The sequence below is a fragment of the Protopterus annectens genome, chromosome 8.part0 (assembly GCF_019279795.1).
Source record: "Protopterus annectens isolate FY-2018-M chromosome 8.part0, PAN1.0, whole genome shotgun sequence".
NCBI classification, from domain to species: Eukaryota; Metazoa; Chordata; order Ceratodontiformes; family Protopteridae; genus Protopterus; species Protopterus annectens.
The window spans coordinates 1,877,482,827-1,877,505,096 of NC_056741.1; the positions used below are offsets into that span (position 1 = coordinate 1,877,482,827).

Here is a 22,270-nt window from a genome sequence, read left to right on the forward strand (position 1 = left end):
TTGCAGGACAGTCTCAAATAAAGAAAACATCTAAGCTAATTCCTGACTGTATCTAAGAGAAATTACTGTACCCTAGTTAACTTACTTACAGAGCAACAATGTCCTTGTCAGGTTAAAGACAAGATACAAAATGTCCAATCTCTCTCAGAGACTTCTTAAATTAATATTTCAAATATTACTGCTGGGGTAGCTTGCAGCATGACATCACTGCTGGTCATCTTACTATCCCAGGTGAAACCCCCCACTACAGCTGGTAGGCACGCTCATTTACACACGCATGTCTTTCAAACGCTACCCAACTGCAGGGAGGACATGCAGACTCCACATAGAAGGCACTCCCAAGCCAAGCCGAGAATCGAAGGGGAAAACCTCTTGCTGTGAGGTAACAACGCTACCGCTGTACCCTCTTTTGGCAAATGGTGAAAGCCGTAAAATAATTTACATTCCATAACTTTTAAAGACAAATACAAAAAAAAAAAAATGTGACATTATGTCTCCTGTTGCACTGAAACATAACATCTCTTTTATGGCCCAGCCATAAAGTAATTCAACCTCAACCATTCGTCTGAAATTTTGCAAGTTACTCTCCTGTGTTTCAGTCCCCTGTTAAAATACATACATCTAAACAGTTACAATAGTGCATATACATTTCTGCTCAGTACTTTGCAAAATATTTCTTCATCACACATCTGTACAATATGACACAGTTCTAATACATACATTACACAAGCATCTTACATGAGCATGTTCACATTCACAAATGAGACACAACCACTTCCAAATTCCAGATATCTGGGCTGGTAATATCTCCTTCTGTCAACACTTCTAAAATCACACTAATATTAACAAATGGCATATAATTATTTACAAAATTCCAGCTAGCTGGACTGGCAGTATTTCCCTTTGTCACCCCACCCCCCCCATCAAAGACTCAAGCTAGTTTTTCAAGTGACCCTTGAGAAACGTTGCTTAAGAGGGTTGAGCCTATCTAGGAATACCTTACTCCATACCTTGTCTTGAGATTCCAGCTGCCTTGGCACTGCTGAACCCAGTACAGTGCTGCACTGTCCTATCATATGCCTGCAACCCTAGGCTCCACCATAGTATAGTAATTTGGAATTTGGCTAGCCGGCTCCAGCTAACCATAGATCCCCTCAGACTCCTCCTGCCTTGTACTGCAAATATTTAGCACCAGGGACTCCCTGTCATGTTAAGGTTTCATTATGTTAACATGGTACAATTTGTGTCCCTGCCTCCTGCCTAGCAGTTCTACAATGTAATCACTGACCTTCCTTACCACTTTGAAAAGTCCCTCCCAAGCTGCCTGCATTGTGTCCGACAGGTATGAGGAACATAACATGATGCCCTACAGCATACTCTAGCCCGAGCATTCAATACCAGACATTTTTCTGCTGGTGGGCTTCTACCAGGTTCTACTGGGCCAAGCCCATGAGTTCTCGGAGCCTCTTCCTGAGGTTTAGGACATATGCCACAACAAACTCCTTGTGCAATTTACTCACCCTCCCACACATCTCAAATCAAATCTAGAGGACCCCTCACTCTATGCTCATACAGTAACAAACTGTGAAAAACCTGTGGATACCTGGGGCACCTCCCTATAAGAAAACACAAGGCAAATATTTGTCCCACTCCCTCTTAAACTGGTATGCAAATGCCTGTAGCATGGTCTTTAGTGTAGAGTTTAACCACTCAACCAGACCATTAGTCTGGAGATGGTCTTTAAGTGCTTCACCCCACAGTGCTTCCACAGACAAGCCAGCAGGACTGACATGAAACAGGCACCTCAGTCAGTCAGTATTTCTTTTGGGAAACCTACCCTGCTGAAAATCTCTAAAAGCATTTGCCACCTTTTCTGCCTCGATGGAGAACAGAGCCAATGCCTCAGGGTATCTGGTAGCATAATCTACTACCACTAGGATATACCTTTTCCTGTGGAATTTGGGGTACTCAGAGGCACCACAATATCTATAGCTACCCTCTGAAATGACTCCTCTATCATAGACAAAGGCATCAAAGGAGCCTTGACCTCATCTCCTGCCTTGCCTACTTTTTGGCACTGCTCAGACAGTTACATTCCTGGGAATCCTAGGCCAATAACAGTTCTGCATAATGCATCTCTTGGTATGCTTTATGCCCATAGCACCTGCAAAGGGAATACCATGGGCTATGCAGTAACCCTTTGTCCCAGTATACAGATTCCCCTTTTCCTTGACAATCAGATGCCTCACTAGCTAACTCCCTCAGGTCTTACAATGTAGGGTCCGAGAGATGAGCCCGTCTCAACTCTCTCTTTGTATCCCTTCCCAGCTCCCCCTTCTACAGGATGTCTGGTATTCTCCGACAGCAGTGCCTCACTGTCAACCTGGGTACTACTACTCCTCTCTGCCCTTGCAGTCACTCTGTCAAAAGGAATGCCAGTACCCACAAGCAGCTGTGGCTCACCTTCAGTCTCACTGCTACAAGGTAGATCCCTCTCTGAAGTAACCACCACACCAGTCCTGGCTTCAAAAGCCTGCTGTATGTCTGGGCCCACCCCTCTGGCTACCAGACCCACATGCTTGTCTCCAAACCTGACTGAGTGTAACTGCAGGCACACATGGTACTGTATTATCAAAATCATTCTCCCTCAGAACATCTGCAGGGATATCCTCAAACACACCTACTTGCTTGATTCCTTTCCCACCCTCTCAATCAAGGTGAAGACTAGCCAAAGGTATCTGGAATGGGGTCCCTCCTAAAACTCTGACTGGAGTAGAATGCCCAAGCAAGCAGTGCTCCACTTTTGCAGTCTTCACAATATTTAGGTTACAGGCTGTGCCTCTTGGCCATCTACTAAGATAGGATATACCCTCTTGTGGTAGTTTGGTACCTTTGTTGTCTCCAGACAACTTACTGCTGTCATTCTCACTTCCTGGCTCTCTCACCTTTTGTTCTCCAGCTTGCCTTCACTGATATCTATATGCTACATGGCACCACTAGTTGCACTTAAACCATTTAATCCTTGGTCCTCTGGGGGTGTAGTGGTTTACCCTGCTACTGGCAGACTGTTGGGGCAGACTAGGCTGCCAACGATGGGTTCCCTTAGACCCATTAGCAGCACTGGGTATCCCTTTCCTGTGCAGTGATGCCCTGCTTGCTAGGTACAAGTCTCCGATGCCCTGCTTGCTAGGTATAGGTCTTCCTTTTTCCCAAACTCATATGCGGTATTGCATTGCCTATCAGCTAACCAGATTCTCAAGTCCTCAGGCAAAATGCTAAGGAGTTGTTCTCACACCAAAAGGTCTGCAAACCCTTCAAAAGTGGTGACCTGACACCCGTCAAAATTATCACCCTCTAAACTGTGGAAAAATGTACTGACCTTTGCTGCTTCTGGGGTTCGGTTACTCCCTTCCCCATTACCCCCATGACCTTGGCGAAGAGTCTGCCTCTCATTCTCTTCAGCTTCCAGAGGTCACAGTTTCTCATTTTCCTCAGCCTACAGACATCTCAGCTTCTCATTCGCTTCGGCCTCCAGGCATCTCACTCTCTCTACTGATTCTATTTCCAAATGTGTGGCCTCCAGTTCAAGGCTCCAACTCCAGATGGATTTTTTTACGTCCTCTGTGGAAAGGTTAACTGTCCATTTTCTGAGAATTGTACATCCCCAAGGCCAGTATGACTGTCCTCCTGGTTGCTGGTCTGTGATGCAGCTTTGACTACGGCTGCAATCATCTCTGCTTTAGTTAGGTTGGCATGCACCAGTCCTTTGTCTTAGCACATCTCAGCCATTTGGCTCCTTGTCAGCTTGCCATATTCCTCTGCTGACATCCTTGCCTGCTCTCCCTGACTAAGCTAGCAATAAAAATAAATAAATACATAAAACTATTGTGATATGAAACTCTGAATGTTCACTGTGTGGCTGACAAGAGTATAAACATTTTCCTTAGTGAATACTATTTACAGGCTACAGGAATTCAATATCCACACCACTGAATCCCAATATGTGGATAACCCACCACTGCCCACCAATATATGTGAAGCCCCAGCACTGACCCAGTAATCAAGGAGCCTCAATTCTCACCACTGGCAACAGGGAGGATAAGTAGAAACACAGTAAAAGTGCAATTTCCCTTAACAGCACACAGAGACCACAGTCCGGGGCTAGTTCTCTCTTTCTCCAGATCCCCAATAAGACTCCCCACTGGCACAGGTATAGAGATGAGATTTCAGCTGAGTGGCCAAGCCAAAACCTCCAGCACCCTCTCTGTTCAATCAGTATGTGTCCCTGCCCAAGTAGCTGAGAGACACAGTCTGAGGTTTGACTTACACACACACACACACACACACACACACACACACACACACACCTGAGAAAGGCTAGCACAGGTGTACTAGCTATGCCCCCTTCTGCCCAGACAATACAGTAGTTTTTACTGACACCAGCCACTCCTTAACTACTTTAAGGCCCTTAACAAAAAGGGTGTCCAATCTTACTGTGTAATGTTACTATTAATTCAAACAGTAGTTTGAGCAAGAGCAAGGCTATCAGGAGTGGCCCATAGTGCCACCAAATAAATATGCAAGTACTCTCAGAACTTAAATATGTCTCACAAATAATCAGCCACAATGAAAGGTTTAACTATATTTAATAACAATAAAATACTCAATAAATAATCACAGTTACAGAGTTCAAAATCAACGGAAATTGTTTTGTTGGAGGACAATCTCAAAATAAATAAAGAAAACATGTAAGCTATACTTCACTATATTCCTGAAGAGCAACAAGCAGGCAGATGCGGTGAGTGGATGTTCTTGTCAGGTCAAAAACAAAATACAAAGTGCCCAGTCTCTCTCCGAGATTAATATTTCAAATATTATTGCTGGCTTGCAGCATGAGATCACTTCTTGTCATCTGACTATCCCAGGTGAATACTCCCACTGCAGCTGGTAGCATTTAGCATCCACCTGTGAAAACATATAGACCTCAGATCTTTCGGCAAATGGTGAAAGTCGTAAAAATAATAATTCACATTCTTCAACATTTTAAGACAATACAAAAACTTCTAGTTCTAGACATTATGTCCCCTGTTGCAGTGAAACTGAAAGATAACTCTTGTTTATGGCCCAGCCATAAAGTAACTCAACCTCAACCATTCTTCTGAAGTTTTACAAGTTAATCTCATGAGTTTCAATCTCCCCTGTTAAAATACATACATCTAGTTACGATAGTGCATATACATTTCTGCTCAGTACTTTACAAAATATTTCTTCAGCACACGTCTATACAATATGACATGCAGTTCTAATTCATCTGTTACACAAGCATCTTATTATCGTATGTTGACATTCACAAATGACACACAACCATTTATAAAATTCCAGATAGCTGGGCTGGCAGTATTTCCCTTTCTCACAGCAAACAATTTTAGCATTACAGTTTTAATTTACCAGTACGTTTTCATTACAGTGGAGACGAATGATGCACACATCCCATAACCTTTTCCTTCACATCACATTTTAAGACATGAATGCTGACTGCAGAGCATGGCCTGGACTGCAATAGGACACTTCCAATGCAGAAGCGTGAAACACCACAAAACATAAAACAATTTATGGGGAGGAAAAAGGGGTATTACTATGATCAAAAGTAAGGAATGACAATTTTGAGAATACCATAAATCAAACACACTGTACCACACTCACCAAAATGTAAATGCAATCGATCACTACTGGCAGAGGTAAAACCTTCTAAAGTAAACATGCATACTTGTGTAATATTAGAAATATGGGAAATCACTGGTCAAGGTTTTGAAGTACAATATTCCAGTCATCTGTTGTATACCAAAAAGGTACCACATCACTAGAAAAACCTAAACTGCCACAAAACCGATTTACCACCGATATAACAGTAGTGACTAACAGTGAAGCCACAAAACTCTGTAGAGTAAATGCTGCCATCACATAGGAAAAAAAAAACTGAAACACTAAGGAAATGCATGCATTGTTTTACAATACTAAACACCCTAGTTATCAGAATCAGTCAACTCACGAAATGAAGTTCAGTAGCAGACAGACTACAAGTTGATACCAATGCCTCTTTACCCCTCTTCTGAAGGGGTAAAAGACAAACCAACACCCATTACAAACGGTACTAAACCTTTGCATATATGCTTGCCGTGATACAAAGTTACTTTATCCATTTGGAGGATAAGGATAGCATACTTCAAAACTGGCAACACTGCCTTATTACCGCATTTACCTTGAACCTTGAGGTCTGGATTGTGAAAAACAAAGTCTAAGCTTAACCACTTACACAAATGAGAATTAAATTAAAATGGAGGGGAGATAATTCATGCTATTTTACTGGATTTTTCAGCTCTATCAAATTATATAGCTATTAAATTTTTCACAACGTCAAATATTCAATACAGTAAAACTCTATCCTATCAGAAGCTTCTGCAACTTTTACTCACTAGAATCTGCCTTAACAACATTTCTTTCAATAACCCCCTTTAAGTACTCTGTTCCTTCCAGAAAGGCCAATATTCTACCTCTGAAGTTGTTGTTGTGTCTTTCGGCTTTTCCCGGTTAGGGGTCGCCACAGCGGAACTCCGGTCCACTAATGATTGACAGTAGATTTTTACATGCAGACTTGCCAGCTCTGATGCACAACCTTCAATGAAGGTACGCCCATTCACGCATGTCTCCACACAGAAGATGCTCTAGCTGAGAATCGAACAGGACAGCATCTTACTGTGAGGCGACAACACTACCGCAGCACCACCACCGCATTCTACCTCTGAAGTAAAACTTAAAAACCTTAGAATTCCTCTCCTGTTCTCATTCACAGTGCCTACACTATACAAATCAAAATAAGAACCTTGCTGCTTGTTTCTTGTGTTGTCTAAATTAATACTCCCACACAGAGCCCTGTCTTTCACGCAAGATAACTTGGACAACTGAACACTGTTCACAGTAAGTCCACTAAGCATGTGTCAGATCCCACACCATACATTACCTAAGCATGTGCCACAGCTCACGTTATACATCAACTGAGCCCATAGCACTGAGAGAAACACAGAGGTTAGCAGAACCACAAACCACTTAAGAAGGCTTCTATATCACAGACACACAACAGCTAAAATGACAAAAAAAAAAAAAAAATGTGGAGAAATGGAAACAGTTGCCATGACATAAAAGTCTCAACGTCATTTGTCAAAATTTAAAGCATATAAAATTTGGAAAATACACATACAATATTAGCTGTCATAATAATTACAAAGAAATATAATTATTTTAAATTGCATCACAAACTAAAGTTTACTAATAAACATTACTATACCAATATCCATACATTCATGTTTTGGTAACGGAGATGTCCACCACCAGCATACCTCGCAACCTTGGAGCATTAAAATCAAAGCACTGATGTACAGTGATGTAGAAAATAAAATGGAAGCTTTTTCTTTTAGATCAAAATGTACATTCAAATTTATTGGAGAAAAAAAAGGGAGAGAAACCTCTTTCAATATGAAAAACAAAGCAGTAATTTAAAACACCAAGGGAAAATCAATATCATGTCCTCCTAAGGAAACTAATCAAACTGTGTCAAAAGCAATGGAAATCCAGGGGTCAGAAGGTGGGAACTACTACAGCAGTGATCTACTTGAACATCTATGGTTATGGTAAGAACCATTTCTACAATGCCCTAGGTTCTTCATTAGATCATTGCTACAGTAACCTAAGATATATGGGAGGATTACCAAAACTTTGAGAGTATAGGAGGAGGAGGGTAGGTCACAACCTAGGAGCCTTTGAAGAACGGCTTCAGCAAAGCCCACCCTACATCAAGACTAGCAATCCAGTTTGTAATTCTTGGTAAATATGTCAACGGACAAAGTATATGCCTCTAGAATACTTCTCTAGAGCACCCCTTTCCAAAATGCCGCAGACAAAGCCAAAGTCAGAGAAGGGCAAATCCTGACTGTGATTGGAAGTGCTCATCTGTGGTGGGAATAAACAGGAACAGCTTGAGACCACAAAAATAGTTTGAAAAGATACTGCTTTTCTTTCTTACTTTAACATGAAATAATGAGCTGACCAGCAATATCAAAGGACTTGGTTCTGTCAAGATAGAACTGGAATTATCCAGCTCAGGAAATAACAGCAGGAGATGGCCCTAGTTCAACTCAAACTCCAACACCACTTTGGGCATAAAGGAGGGGTTTGTTCTCAAGAAAACCATATCCCTATGAAAAAATGAGACAGGGATGGGTGACCACTAAGGCATGTCACTTCAGATACAGGTTTGGCAAAGGTAAAAGTAATTAACAAGACAGATTAACAAGAACTTCAAGTCTGCCGCTTTATCAGGTATAAAAGGAAACAACGCAAACTTTTTTCCCCCAAGTCAAACTTAAGATTCCCACGAAGAAGCCACTTGTTTAAGATGTGCACACATATGCAAAATCCCTTTCAAAAATTGTTTAGCAGATGGCAATGAAGAAAGGAGGAGATCCAAGGGCAGACACGTATAAATGGCTTACTGGTGAAGCAAGAATATGAAAGGACAGTACAGAACTTGCACAAATACTGAAAAAACAGAGGCACCGGGGCCTCTAATGACTCCTGGTTCTCAAAGACTGGTATCAACTAGAAAATCTCCTCCACCTTCTCAACTATGGATTTTCTAGTAGCAGGTTTCTTAGCCTCTTGTGATACCTGCTACATGTCCTAAGACAAAAGGTGCCTATTAAAGAATTAAATTCTATCATCACGGTAGTTAACTGAAGTACATGAAGGCTGGGTTGTTTCAAACATCTCCCATCCTGTGTGAGCAAGACCATTCTGTGAGGAAGCTTGTAATTGCCCCTACCCAGTTTCAACAGTAAGGCATGCCCCATTTTGAAAAGTGACATGAGAGGAACTTAGTGTAATGTGGTCAGTATAGGATAGAACAACAAACTGAAAAAGTCTGCCCGGACGGCAGGTGCAAAGGCCCAAACAAGAAAACACAATTGACAGTATACATATGCAAAAATGATGCATGAAACATTTTATGTCCTACAGATGTTCATTTAGACCTGGAGGAAAATGTCCACCAAGCCTAATTATCCAACCCTTTTCTTTTCTCATAAGCATCTCATGCCATTTGGCTTTAATAAATTTATATCCACCTACTTTGTCAATGATGGTAAAACGAAAACAAGCAGTATTATGTACAAGGGTATGTTTATATAGAGCATTAGTGATAACCTTATTTCTCATATTACTAAGATGTTCTAAAATGCGTAGCTTCATCGGTCTGGACGTTTGTCCAATATAAAACGCAGAACAATTACAAGTGGCCAAGTAAACAACCCACTCACTGCTACAATTGTTTCATGCATCATTTTGGCATATGTATGTATATATGCTGTAATTCCTTATATTCTATGCATAATGTTTGCTTTGGTATGTTTATTTGTTGCCATATGTCACTGGTGGTGGGCATTTATGTTTCAAAACTTGTTCAGTAGTTTTGGTGTATTCAATTATTTATTCATGAATTACTGTGATTTATTGGCCATTGGGTGGTGCTCTAGTGACTTATAAGTGGGTATAATCTTCACTCACTTGTTTTTGACATTGAATAAGGCTCTTTTGGGGCCGAAACCGGTCTGTCTTGAATTAAAGAAGATTTTTTCCTCATCTGGTGCTGGCCATTTTTTTGATTGATTGTGTCAGTTTAGGACAAGACATCGGCCATATCTAACTAATAGTGTGCTACCCTATGCCCGGGGGAAAAAGTTGAATTAGACCTACAGCCGCAGGATCATAGAATAATGTCCAGGGCATATTAGAGCTTTTTCCACCCAATATTTTGCTCTGTTTTCCTACAGTTATGATTCCTTTCATCATTATAAATGCACACCAGGAGAAGAGAACTGGATAGCTATTGCACAGTTTGCACAGACAAGGCTGGCCTGCATGGATGAAGAGTTCAGCCTATATAATGGTACAGTCTTGGGTTACACAGGGTCTGAGACTCTCACCTTTTCAGCTCTGCAGTTAACACAGAATGATCAAGATATCGGGCTAATGCAGTGTATAGCTGCACTAATTACACATAGGTTCCTGACTTCATAAAGCCACAGTATTTGTTCACAAAACAAATAGTTAATTAAAATCCATTTACCTACAACAGCTGCACATCACCGAAGCACTCACCCTCTTATCCTTTTCTGGCATCCCATGAGCTTCCACTTTTCTCCTCTGCTATGTAAGGACTCATGTGGGACAGCAGAAACACACACTCTTCTCTTGCAGTTTTAGCATAATCTTAAGCTTACTCATCCTTTTTTCCCTTTATCCCCAAAGACTCTTGACTTCATTAAATTATTTTCCTCTGCACTTTCAGTAATAGCTTGCTCTGTGGACAACAATCTTAGATATCTTTGGAGTTAATTATATCCCATTCAATTTCTAATTCATAGTTTACTGTCACTACCAACAATGTTACCTTCGTTGAAGGTCAGGGCTGGCAACTCGGTACATAAAAATCTACTGCCAATCATTAGCGGACCCGAGTTCCGCTGTGGCGACCCCTAACGGGGAAAAGCCGAAAGATACAACAACTCTCACTACCAACAATAATGTAATAAAACTACATACTCAAAAACAGGCAAAAAACTAAAGTGTCCCACACACAAACACTACTGCTATCCTTTGCCACCATCTCCAACAACATAGGGCATTTTAAAGCTGCTCAGATTATTTTTCTTTTTTTCCTTCTTGTATCTCCAGGAAAAAATAGCAAACGGTCCAACCTGTCCTGCTCAGGCTCATGCCACTCTGCTAACCTACACCCATTCCCAATCATCCCCCACTTCCATTTCCTTTATACCTAACCATCCTTTATGCCACCCTGTCTACCATCCTACATCCCTTTACCTCAAATCATATCCTTTCTTTCCTACCCAAACCCCTCCCACCATCCTACATAGTGTCAGAAATCCTCCACCCATATTCACCCGTCCCATTCCCCTCCCCCACATTAAACCCATTCAGCTGCTACATCCTATTCATTCACCATCCTCCACATCTTACTCTACACCCATCATAATGCTCCTCCATTTTCTCTTATCCTGTTACTTTTTCTCTCTCATCTCACTTCAACCTCACCTTCATCCTAACATACACTACTCCTATTCCATATCACCCTCTTTTACTGCACTGAACATACTCCGCCCAAAATAAAACTCGCTCCCAATACCCTTCCTCAATACAAATATCTCCCACCTTACCACATTACATCACTTATACTTCACCTCTGCAACACCCTTAGACTCGCAGGCGATACTTATCCCAACCTTGGCCCATTAAACAATTCAACGCCCACCAACACAACTCATAAACCCCTGCAACAACTATACCCTACTCTCAAACAGCTGTCCTTCTATTAGTTCAACATACACAGCATTCTTATCAAAACTACTGAATTTCACTCCTGGATAGCTCAATACTCCCCTGACATAATCTGTATCTCAGAAACGTGGTTGAAACCTCATAACACTGACATACAATTCCTCCCCCCGGCTACAACATCTTAAGCTAACAGATCACACAAAAAAGGAGAAGTGTAGCCATTATGTACTCCAGTCACCTAATCTTATCCCTTTACCTAACCCACCCCCATATTTTCACCCAGATGAATTTATCATAGCCAACTGTAAACTAAACAAATCACAACTCTCTAACAGTTGCTGCTATCTGTATATCCCCTGGAGATAATATTTCCTTACTTGAACAAATTATTCACTGGACAGCTGACACTATACCTAATGAAACTCAGACTTGGTGAAGTCAATATTAATTGGCTGGACCTCACCTCCAACTTTTCAACCACTAGCGTACAACTTTATGGCTATAATCTTATTTTCTCTCCCACTTTTCTTCACAAACCTACAAAAAAACAGCTCTCTTCTTGACTGGATTCTGGTCTCTCATCCCAACCTCTATCACCACCACTTTGAATCCCTCCCAGACTCCGTGATCATTCACCTCCTCACATCCAAAGCTTCTCTCCCACCTTCATCATCCTCATAAAAATTGTCATAAACTTAACTTCAGCCCTAAGACTTTCAACAATTACCTGTCTTCCACTGACTGCTCTTTCCTCTACCACCTCTCTGACAATGCAGTTCTTCAATTCAACACTACCTTCCTAAACACTCAAACTCCCTAGCCCCACCCAGGACTGTTAAGAGTCAAATCACGTTCTTCTCCCGGCTCTTCAAAAATCAACCCTATCCCTCATTAAAAAACAGAGACTCCGCATGTTTAGATAAAAACCAAAATCACTCGCACACTTCCAAAAATATCAGGAACTCCGTAACCTGGCCAAAAAACACATACGCATTGACAAAAAGAACTTCAACCACACACCCCTGACAACACAATCTAAAAATCCCCAAAGATTTTGGAACACCATCAACCAAATTCTCCACCCTGGTAGCCTCTCAACACTTAACCCTTGCCCAAACAACTCACACCAAGAAACTCCCTCCATCTTCAATACCCATTTTATACAACCCCCCACCTTCTGCCATCCCTGAACTAAAAAACTGCTCTCTCACTAAATCCCATCCCCATCAGCTACATTAAAAACCGTCTCCTTAACCATGCTCCCCTTCTGCAGACAACTTGCCATCTCTCTTCCTAAAGACTGCTGCCAACTCCTTAGCATACCCTACTCTCTGGAAGAAATTCCACACCACACCCTTCTGCAAAGGTGGAAACTCAGTAGAACTCTGTTGCCCAATTGCTATATTCTCTCCACTCTCAAACTCTTGAGCACTGTGTGCACAAGCAACTCGTGTCTTCACTCACTCAAGATAATTGTATTATCCCTACACAGCATGGTTTCTGCTCCCACCACAGCACTACCACTGCTCTCCTTTCCTCCACCAACTCCCATCTCTGTAGCCAGAGAGAATTAAAAAAATGGTCTCCTGCCTCTTCTTAGATCTCTCAAAAGCCTTCAACATGGTCTCCCACTCCATTCTTTTCTCCAAACTTTCTTAACTCAATCTGTCCCCTCTCTCCCCTACTACTATCGCATGATTTCCAGCTACCTCACTAACAGACAGTAAGCCATCAAATAGCTCTCAGCTCTTTCTCCCTTCCTCCATATAAAAATGGGAGTGCCACAAGGTTCAATTCTCAGCCACCTTCTTTTTAACTTCACACATCCTGCCCCAAGTCATCCCTCATACAATATGCGGATGACTCCACTATTATCACCACTGCCGACAACCCCTTGGACCTGTTCACCCTAACACAAACCTCCTTCACCCTCACTGAAACTTACCTTACTAACAACCAACTTATTCTTAACCCTAAGAGACAAAATTCCTCATTTTCCTACCTAAATATCTCTATCATTTTAAATCCTCCTTCACTATCTCCTACCTTAACAACATTCCTAACTCAACTGAACCCCCACTAAGTTCCTTTGGAGTAATTGTTGATGACCAACTTAAATCTGACTTCCACGTACACCATTCTATAAAGAAAACCAACAAAAACTTGGCCTACTATATAAGAACAAAAAGTTCCTTACCCCCAACTCCAGAATCTCACTCACCCAGGCTTATATTTATCCTAACCTCTTCTACTCTTTTCAAATCCTTCCTAACTTACAATCCTCTCTTCTATCCAAACTTGAAACCACATACAATAAAGTTGCCAGATTTGCAGCCAATCTGTCACCAAAATCTCACCACTGTTTCGCACTCCAAACTCTCAGCTGGTTAGAGTTTCCAAACCAACTTCTTATATACACAGCTTCTCATCACCCACACCATCCTAAATAAACCCTCCTCCTGCCCTAGCATATCCTCACTTGTCTCCCTCTATAACCCATCTCGCTCCCTCAGAAGCTTTGAATAAATTCTTCTGCAGATCCACAAGCCAAAACAATCTTCAGGACAAAACCTATTCAGCTACCCTCCTGCTCTTATCTTGGAATATTCCCATGGCCCTCAGACATATTACTCGATTTTCATGACTTCAAGACAGCTCTTAGAAATTGCCTGAAAAGTGCCTGGATTTGTCACTGCAATCATCCCACTTGATATCATTCTCTTTTTGTTTCAACTATCAACTTCTTCTCTCCTTTCCTCTCCTAATCTCTTGCTCCTAGACATCTGTCGCCATCATCTCTTCTTTCTCCTACCTCCTACTCTTATTTTTCCACACACACACTGTAACTCACCAAACTCCTATAACTACCTTTCTAGACATACACTTTACCCACCTCCTCTATACTCACCTCCTATTTGAATTGCCTCTTTTCCCAAATTTGCCTCTTTTCCCAAATTTTCCCTTATTTGAACAACTATGTTCATCTATCTGACCTTATTTTATATCAACTTTTATTGTATTTTTATGCATTTTTTAGCATAATCTGTATGGAGTACTAATTATTTGCATGTTATTTTTCTTTTTACTAGTTTAACCTGCACTGTGTATGTATTCCTTGCTTAATTTGTACTGTGAATATTCTATTGCAATCTTTGTGTTGTGGAGCTTTTCTCCCTTTGGCCTCCACTGAAAAAGGGCGTAAGCTCAGTCAGACTTTCCCAGTCAACAAATGTCAAACAAACAGAAAAAAGAACCATGGCTTCCTGGGCTGTAAGGCTTCACCACTACATTTTTAAGCGAGTCCATCTAGATCTTTAACACTATTCTGGTTATCATAGGAAAAAGGGGAAAACGTAAACAGGCACATTACTGACCACAGGAAAGAAAAGTTATGGGCATTTCATATGAGAGCAAGCAGAGTCCTTGAACAGAATGTCTTCAGCTGTCTGTTTTAGCTGCAGGCAAAAAGATCTATTTGTGAAGCTCCCCACACAAGGGACAATTGCAGAAGATCTGGAGGGTTCAACACCGATTTGTGTGGGTCTTAGTTCTGCTCAACTTATTTACCACCATATTCTGGTCTGACAGAATGCAACTTGCCTGAAGGGATAAACTGTGCTGAATTGCTAGATCCCGGATTGCCATAGCTACTCTGCAGAGGGGGGTAAAGATCTAAACCCTCCTTGTTTATCACCACATACTGTGATATTGTCTGTAATGACTGGCAAAGGACCTGGAAACCAACAGATAATTTAAGCTGGAGTAAGTGTGGAAAGGTCAACATGTCCAGGACATTTATGGGTTTTAACCTGTCCCATCTTTTCCAAAGGCCTTGAAACTTTACTCCATTGGAAACAGCCTCCATGCAAAGTCTGAAACATCCATTGTCACTGACTTGAGTAGTAGGCTGCGGGGCAAAATGAAGACTTGGGTCAAGGTTCAACTGATGCACCCACCAAGACAGCTCTTTTTTCATAAATCCCAGAACAGGAATCTAAAAGAATAGGGGATGCCAGTGTTGGTCTAGGGACTTCTGATGAACCACTGAATTTTCCAGATAAGAAATCTGTTCAGAGGAATCATGAGTATAGTAGAGGCCATGTATCCTAGAATTCAGGCATAATCCCTAGCAAACACCAGACTCAGACTGGGGATTCCTGAAAATGTGTCACATAAGAGAACACCTTGTCCTGGGGAAGAAAAGCGCTCATAAGGGTTGTATCTAGAAGACCATTCAAAATTTCATTCGGTGAGTGGGAGAACAGAAGAGTTCTCCATGTTGATCAGAAATCCCAGACTAAGAAAAAGGTTCATTATTCACTTGAGGAATTTAGTACAAGTCTCAAAGGACTCTGCTACTACCATGCAGTCATCCAGGCAAGGAAACTGGGAATGTCCCATAAACTGTAATGAGCTACTACTGGAGCTAGGCACTTTGTACACACCCTGGGAACTTTATAAAGTGCCCAAAGGTCAAAACAGAAAACTGAAAATTTGACCCAGCCAGAGAAAACCACAAAAATTGCCTGAAATTTTTGATGACTGGAATAGGATAACCATCCTTTAATCTAAGGTTACAAGGAAGCTGCCTGGGGAAAATGAGAGGCAATGCCGACTGAAGGGAAAGTATTCTGAATTTTAGAACTCGGAAAGATCTAGTGTAGATCTCCAGAAGTCTCCTGGCTTTGTCACCAAAACCATTCTTGAATAAAACTCCTGAACTCTTTCTGGGGGGGGGGGGGGCAGCATAGGTTTTAGGATACCCCGAGTCAACATCTGACAGAAAATATAGGGCAAATGGGCAATCTGATATGTAATTCCCAAGGGAAAAGAGGGAACTGCCACAGTAACATTTATGAATGCAGCTTAGTACCCAGAATCTGAGTTTATATGCTGCCAATAAGGGTAGTGAATACCCAGGGCAGGTTCACAGGATTGCCCCATTGGAGGGGAGGGAATACAGAAATGGGAACGTATGTCTGTTTTACTTAGGCTGACATTTGGCCTGGGACGTAGGGCCTTTATTTCAGGATGTAGTGTAGCACTGTTTCCTGTAAACTTGTTAAGTGACAATTTTCTGCGTGGACCTACACTGATCTGAAAGAGGAGCTTGCGGTAGGGAAAAGTTGGTTGAAATAACTTTGAAAGGAGGGCTGAAAATCTGGGTAACCCTTGGATTAACTTTCCCCTTCATTTGAGAACAGTAAAAGGAGGACCAGACAGTAGATCTTTATTGAAGTCTGAGAATGTAACCAGGAATAACTCTGCACAACAGAACCTGTAGCAGCCATCCTGGACACTGAAATGTGCATATGACGCAGCTAATGCAAAGTATGCTTTGTCACCGGGGAGGAGACTGTAAAGCTACCTTAACCTCTGAAGCAGAAAGGTCAGCAACTAACTTTTGTATATCTTGAAAATAGGCAATGAGACACACAGATGCATTAGCCCAACAGTTCACAGTTCTAAAGACTTGGGTGGAACTAGTAAAAATCTTCCTACCAAACTTATCCATAGTTCCACCCAGTCTATCAGAGGCCACAAGATTAGCAGATGCAATGAAATTAGAAGCAGCAGTTTTAGTTTTAGACAAGGTAACCTTCACTGGATCATCTCTAGGAGTAACAAAAATAAAATTATGAGACGGAGGCACCCTTTATAATGCATCATGCTTCCTAGGAAGGGAAGAGAAGACTGTTTCAGAGGATGTACAAAAGAATAGGAGCTAGCTGAGAAAAAGTTTCTGCAATTAGTTATAGTATCTTAGAGGAGTACAAAATATCCATTTGTGCCTACTGAAACAAGTCTCTCATTTTAGAGAGTATCAAAAAATAAGATAAGACTCCTACAGGATAATCTGAGAAGTGGTCTTCAAAGGTAAGAATCTCCCTGGGCAGGACAGGAAGCTGGCGTGGCTGAATTCCATTGTAAAGGGGAGACAATTGTTTCACAGAAGGGACAAGTCTTTCCCAAAAGACTGAAAGGGAGAAAATAAACCATTGGCAAAGTGGAAAAAATCCCCAGTAGAAAAACAGGGGGCAGAGTAATGCCTAGTCTTGTGTTTGCTTTCCATAGGAGATCCTGACAACAAGGTATGGACACACGAACAGTTTGTACCATGGGAAGAATGTTCCTCAGCAGCATGTAATAGAGGACTATTTTTCATTGCCAACAAGGGTAACCGAACCTTGAACAGCCACACAGTACCAGCCAGACTCTCAGTCCCTTATTGGCTTCCCTAAGCAACAGAGACAACAGAAGAATATGAATGGTCCGATGAACAATTCATGAGCACAGAGGAGTCATTTACTAGTGAATGTGGCACTGAAGCTGGAATAAAAACAAAGCTTCCTTAGTAACATCTCTTTTTTGGCAGACCAAGAAGTGAAGAAATGATTTACCCATATTAATATTAAAGCCAGATACAGAGTCCCTAAAAATGGGCAGGACTAGAAATAAAAAAAAAAAGACAACCACTCAACACTGGAAGAGCAAATTGCACAAGTACCCAACAAAATGACAGTTCTTTGGGAAGAACAAAGTAACGGGAAAATACAACTGGAAAGAGTGTACTGTAAGAAAAATTACAACAAAAGCTGGCCTAGGAAGAAAAGGAAGGCCTGATGGTAGACCTCTGAAGCACAGTGTACTCTTCACCAGCATAAAGTTCTAAAGTTTGTCACTATAATTGCTCTTTTATTTCCTACATTTTGGTGCAGATGGCAGCTTTGGCAAGTGGGGAGGGCTCTAAAATGTTTTTGGAAGTGGGACGATCCTTGACAGGATGTCCCATAATAACCTAAACTACTGCAGCAATGATTTTTCAGTAACAAATATACAAAAATTACCACAATAATTTGTACAGAGAGCAGATCTGAACTTCAGACTGAATAAAGCATCTTATTAATTCATAAAATGTTAAATTGTTTGATAAAACGAAAAGTAAGTTTAAATGTAATAGATTATTAAACTACGTAAGGGTTCATATTACATGCAATTGTAAGGAAATGAAAAATTACAAAATAAAGATTTTGGACATTAAACCAATAAACAAATGGGATAAGTTACTGTGCTCCACTGAAAATAAGCCAATTTTAAATAAAACGTTTACTTACTTAAAACACTTATCAGGCAAACTAGATCCTTTTAAGAGCACAAATTACATTTAAAGTTCTTATGGTACCCCAACAAATCCAGAACAGCTTTAAGACTCAGCATATGAAACTGGAAAGATGGGAGAAAACTATTTCCAGATCTAAAAATCCATTTTACAGCTGTATTACAACAATAAAACTTTACATCTGAATTCTGACTATTTAGCCAATTTGAAAAAATACATTAAACTATCTACAACACATGCAAACCTTAACATAATACAAGGTGACCAAAAACTCCTGTCTGTCTACAAAACTATCAAATCTGCTGGGCATTGTCTGAACTCGTACAAGGCTGCTAAGGCCTGGAACTCCTTACGTGTATTCATCTTGTCAATATCCTTCCTGCCATCTTTCAAAACCACTCTGAAAAGAGCTCTTAGCTAAAATCTGGCTCTGTTCTTGCTCAAAACCAGAATAAACTACATCATTAAATGTGAGAAAGTACCTTTTCATTCTTTATACCTCCTTACTCTCTCTTTTCACCTACTTCCTTACTTCTATGAAATTCTGCCCCCTAACTTTCTCTCCAAATATGCCAGAAGTCTGTTTTTCCTTCATGTCATATTGCAATTCTGGTTCGTATTACTTACTTTTAATTTCTCTACAAACTGTCTACAATTTCTACAAATATTAAATGATTGTCATACAACGTGTATCCATTCTTATCCAATGTTTTTATATTATCACTAATTTGTTATAATTAAGCTGCAGGTGTTTTTGTTTTATTTTTAAAGATTGTAAAATTATTGTTCTTAAAATGTTTTGTAAGAATTTGGAGTTTTTTTCCCCAGACCTCAACTGAAATGGTTCTACTCAGTCGGACTTTCCCAGTAATTAATTCTCAATCAATCAATAAATAAAAGCACCTCTTAAAGAAATTTTTATTTAAAAACATGAATCATCAGATTCTACTCATATAAGCAACATTTAGACACATTATGTATAAATACCATGAGATACAAGCATGGTGTTTTACATTATTCCCCTGATCTATCTAGTTTTAAACTGCCTTGTAGGCCAAAGTAGTTCAATTTATTTAATCTCGAAAAGTATTATTTCATGTCAGACACAACTTGGAAAAAAAAACATATCCACTCACTCTTGATTTTTCTAAAAATCTTAAAACAAATGTCAAGACAGACAGATCAAATAATGGGATTATACCCATCTCATCAGCTGCTCAACTTTACAATAAATAAATATTTTGACATCCTCAAAAATATAAATCATCTTTATTTTGGATATTATTCACTTGGAGATTTCCACAGACCATTTATCACTCCACATATCATCAAAATTGCATTCAAAATTAAAAGGTATTATTTGTTTGAGGTATAAACTTTCAATCAAAGATGACTGGTAGACACAGTTTTAGGACTGTAAAGTTTCTTCCTGAAAAGCACTGTGGTCTCATACTTTTACATTAACTAAACTTTTGGTTTTGTTTAATGCTTTCCTGGTGTGTACCCAGACCTCAATTCCTGCTTCTCTAAAGCTCATTAACAATGAGTACAGAACTAGAAGAATTCAATTACACTTTCATTTACGGAATTTATACATACTACCAATGTTGTGTGCCAAAAATAAATGTCTGCTATTACTGATTAAAATAAAAACAACCCACAGCACACAAACACTGGATAAAACTAAACGCATTAATCAATGCTACATGATCTATATTGTTTGGCTGTTTAATGAATATTATTGATTTATATGTGAAGTAGAAGTGCAAACAAACTTGTGTAAACATTTAGAAGCCCACCTGCACTATAAAGTTATTCCCCGTGGACTTAGGGTTTTCTGTAAATAGTTAATTTTATTTTGTTACTGTGTTTGTTACAGTAGAAACATTTCAATAGTTTTTAAAATATAGTACAACTCGTTTCCGGTAGAATCCGGGCAAAATCATTACAGATTAATGGAAGGAAGAAAACACTTTCTTGTTTTGCAGGTTAAGAGATTTTTAAGTCATAATTAGGGATGCAGAAATTTTGGATAGGTTTAACCATTTAATGATGTAAACAGTCAAACACCCTCAGAAAACTGTAGGCTTACTAAGAAAACCAGTAAAATGGACAGCAAAAACAATCACTATGCTAAAATCATAGCAATTCAGGGCTATGAATATCAAAGCCCATTTTCAGCAAATAGATGGAAAGAAAAACAGTGAACTAAAGTATTTTTTCTCAAGCAGCGAAGTACACATGGTATTCCAGTAATGCTTTACTACATGCGAGTTATTTTCTGCTCTACATAAATCTTAACCTATTAAATTAGCACAAGAACTCGACAAACTAAATAATAGTGAGAGGTGCAAAAAAGCTCAAATTCAAGCACATATTTTAAAAATCGCTCTTTACAGAATTACGGATTTTCTGAAAGAAATTAAATCTGAAACGTGTCTGCATTTAACTAGTGACATCAGATGTCAATGACTTACCAGAAAACCATGAGGGATACACCAAAACAATGAGGCAAAATCTAAACATTCTGTGAAACTCTGGGCAGCTAAAAGCCATGGCATCCTATAATTACACGAGGTTTCGCCCTATGGAGAGAACTTTGGTTAAATTGGTTCAAAACAAAAAATACATTAATATGTAGTGGGGAGGGGCTGCTTCCATCAAGATGCAAAAATAAAATCAGCTGACACTACTGGAAGTTAGAGCAGACCTGTCACACGCTTCTCATCATAAACTTTCAAGACAGGTTAAACCGAGCCCCTTTTTAGGCGTAATTTAGACAACTGGATGGGAAACTGCAAATTCACCCCAGGGGTTTCACCTGTGTCCCTCGTGGATAGGGGCAGTCAGTGCTGATGTAGATGTACTCATAACATAGACCATATCTCTAGACACTTAAGAATTTGGCTAGGTTTGTAACTGCCCTAGGGCCATTAGCCTAGTAACCTCCTATGAATTTATACGAATCACGCTATGAAACATGTTTGGTCCATGGATAGTTATTTCAAACACTAAACTAAACTGGAGTGCCAGTACTTCGAATCTGAGCCTAAGGGAACAGATTTTGGTTCTATTCAACAAGCTATGATGTACTACACAAGATAAGACTTTCCTACGACTCGTGAAATGCAAACCGTAAAAAAGCATGCTATCAGATTACAATGCAATAATATATACCAGCAAAAGTTTAAAGGGGAATGAAAACACTGTCCTTCAACAACTCTAACCAGAGCAACATTCAGACTTGTAAACAAATGAATCATAATGCAACCTTACATGCATTTCCAGCGTTATCTGCAAAAAATACGTCTTCTGTCAGAAAGAGTTGCTTCCATTTCCACACAAATAACTTGCTTTAAGCCTCAATACTATCCTTGGGTTTAATTACTTATAGCAACAACCATTTTTCACCTATTACTACACACACTGTTACCCACTTCTTGCGCCCTCCTACTCTCTGGGAGAATGTCATACAGCGGCAAACTGGAGCGACCGCAAATGGATCCAATCATTGGCAGAAAGTGGAACTATTCAACCCAATCAAATCAGGATAGGCATCTTGCGGCCCGCCCAAAGATTAGCCAATGACAGTGGGCGTCTGTGTTGGTACGCGTTTCCGGTGTAATTCGGCTGGCAAAGAAAAACCGGAAATGGCGTTTGTGTCAGTGATTAACAGTAAATAACTTTTATTCTTTATGAAGCTGTGAAGGTCTTCTGAAATTCTTGTGACGAAACAGTGTCGCT

The 22,270-nt window shown here is 40.2% G+C and overlaps 1 protein-coding gene across 2 annotated transcripts in view; it reads right to left on the reverse strand.

Annotated features, from left to right (window-relative positions):
- The window catches only part of ZDHHC1 (zinc finger DHHC-type containing 1), a 437,426-nt gene extending 415,405 nt beyond the window's left edge, over positions 1-22,021 (reverse strand). For both annotated transcript variants that reach the window (XM_044081372.1, XM_044081370.1), the window contains exon 1: positions 21,803-22,021. The gene's annotated coding sequence lies outside the window, so the exon portion shown is untranslated. The remainder of the gene's footprint in view (positions 1-21,802) is intronic.
- Between the last annotated feature and the right edge of the window lie 249 nt (positions 22,022-22,270).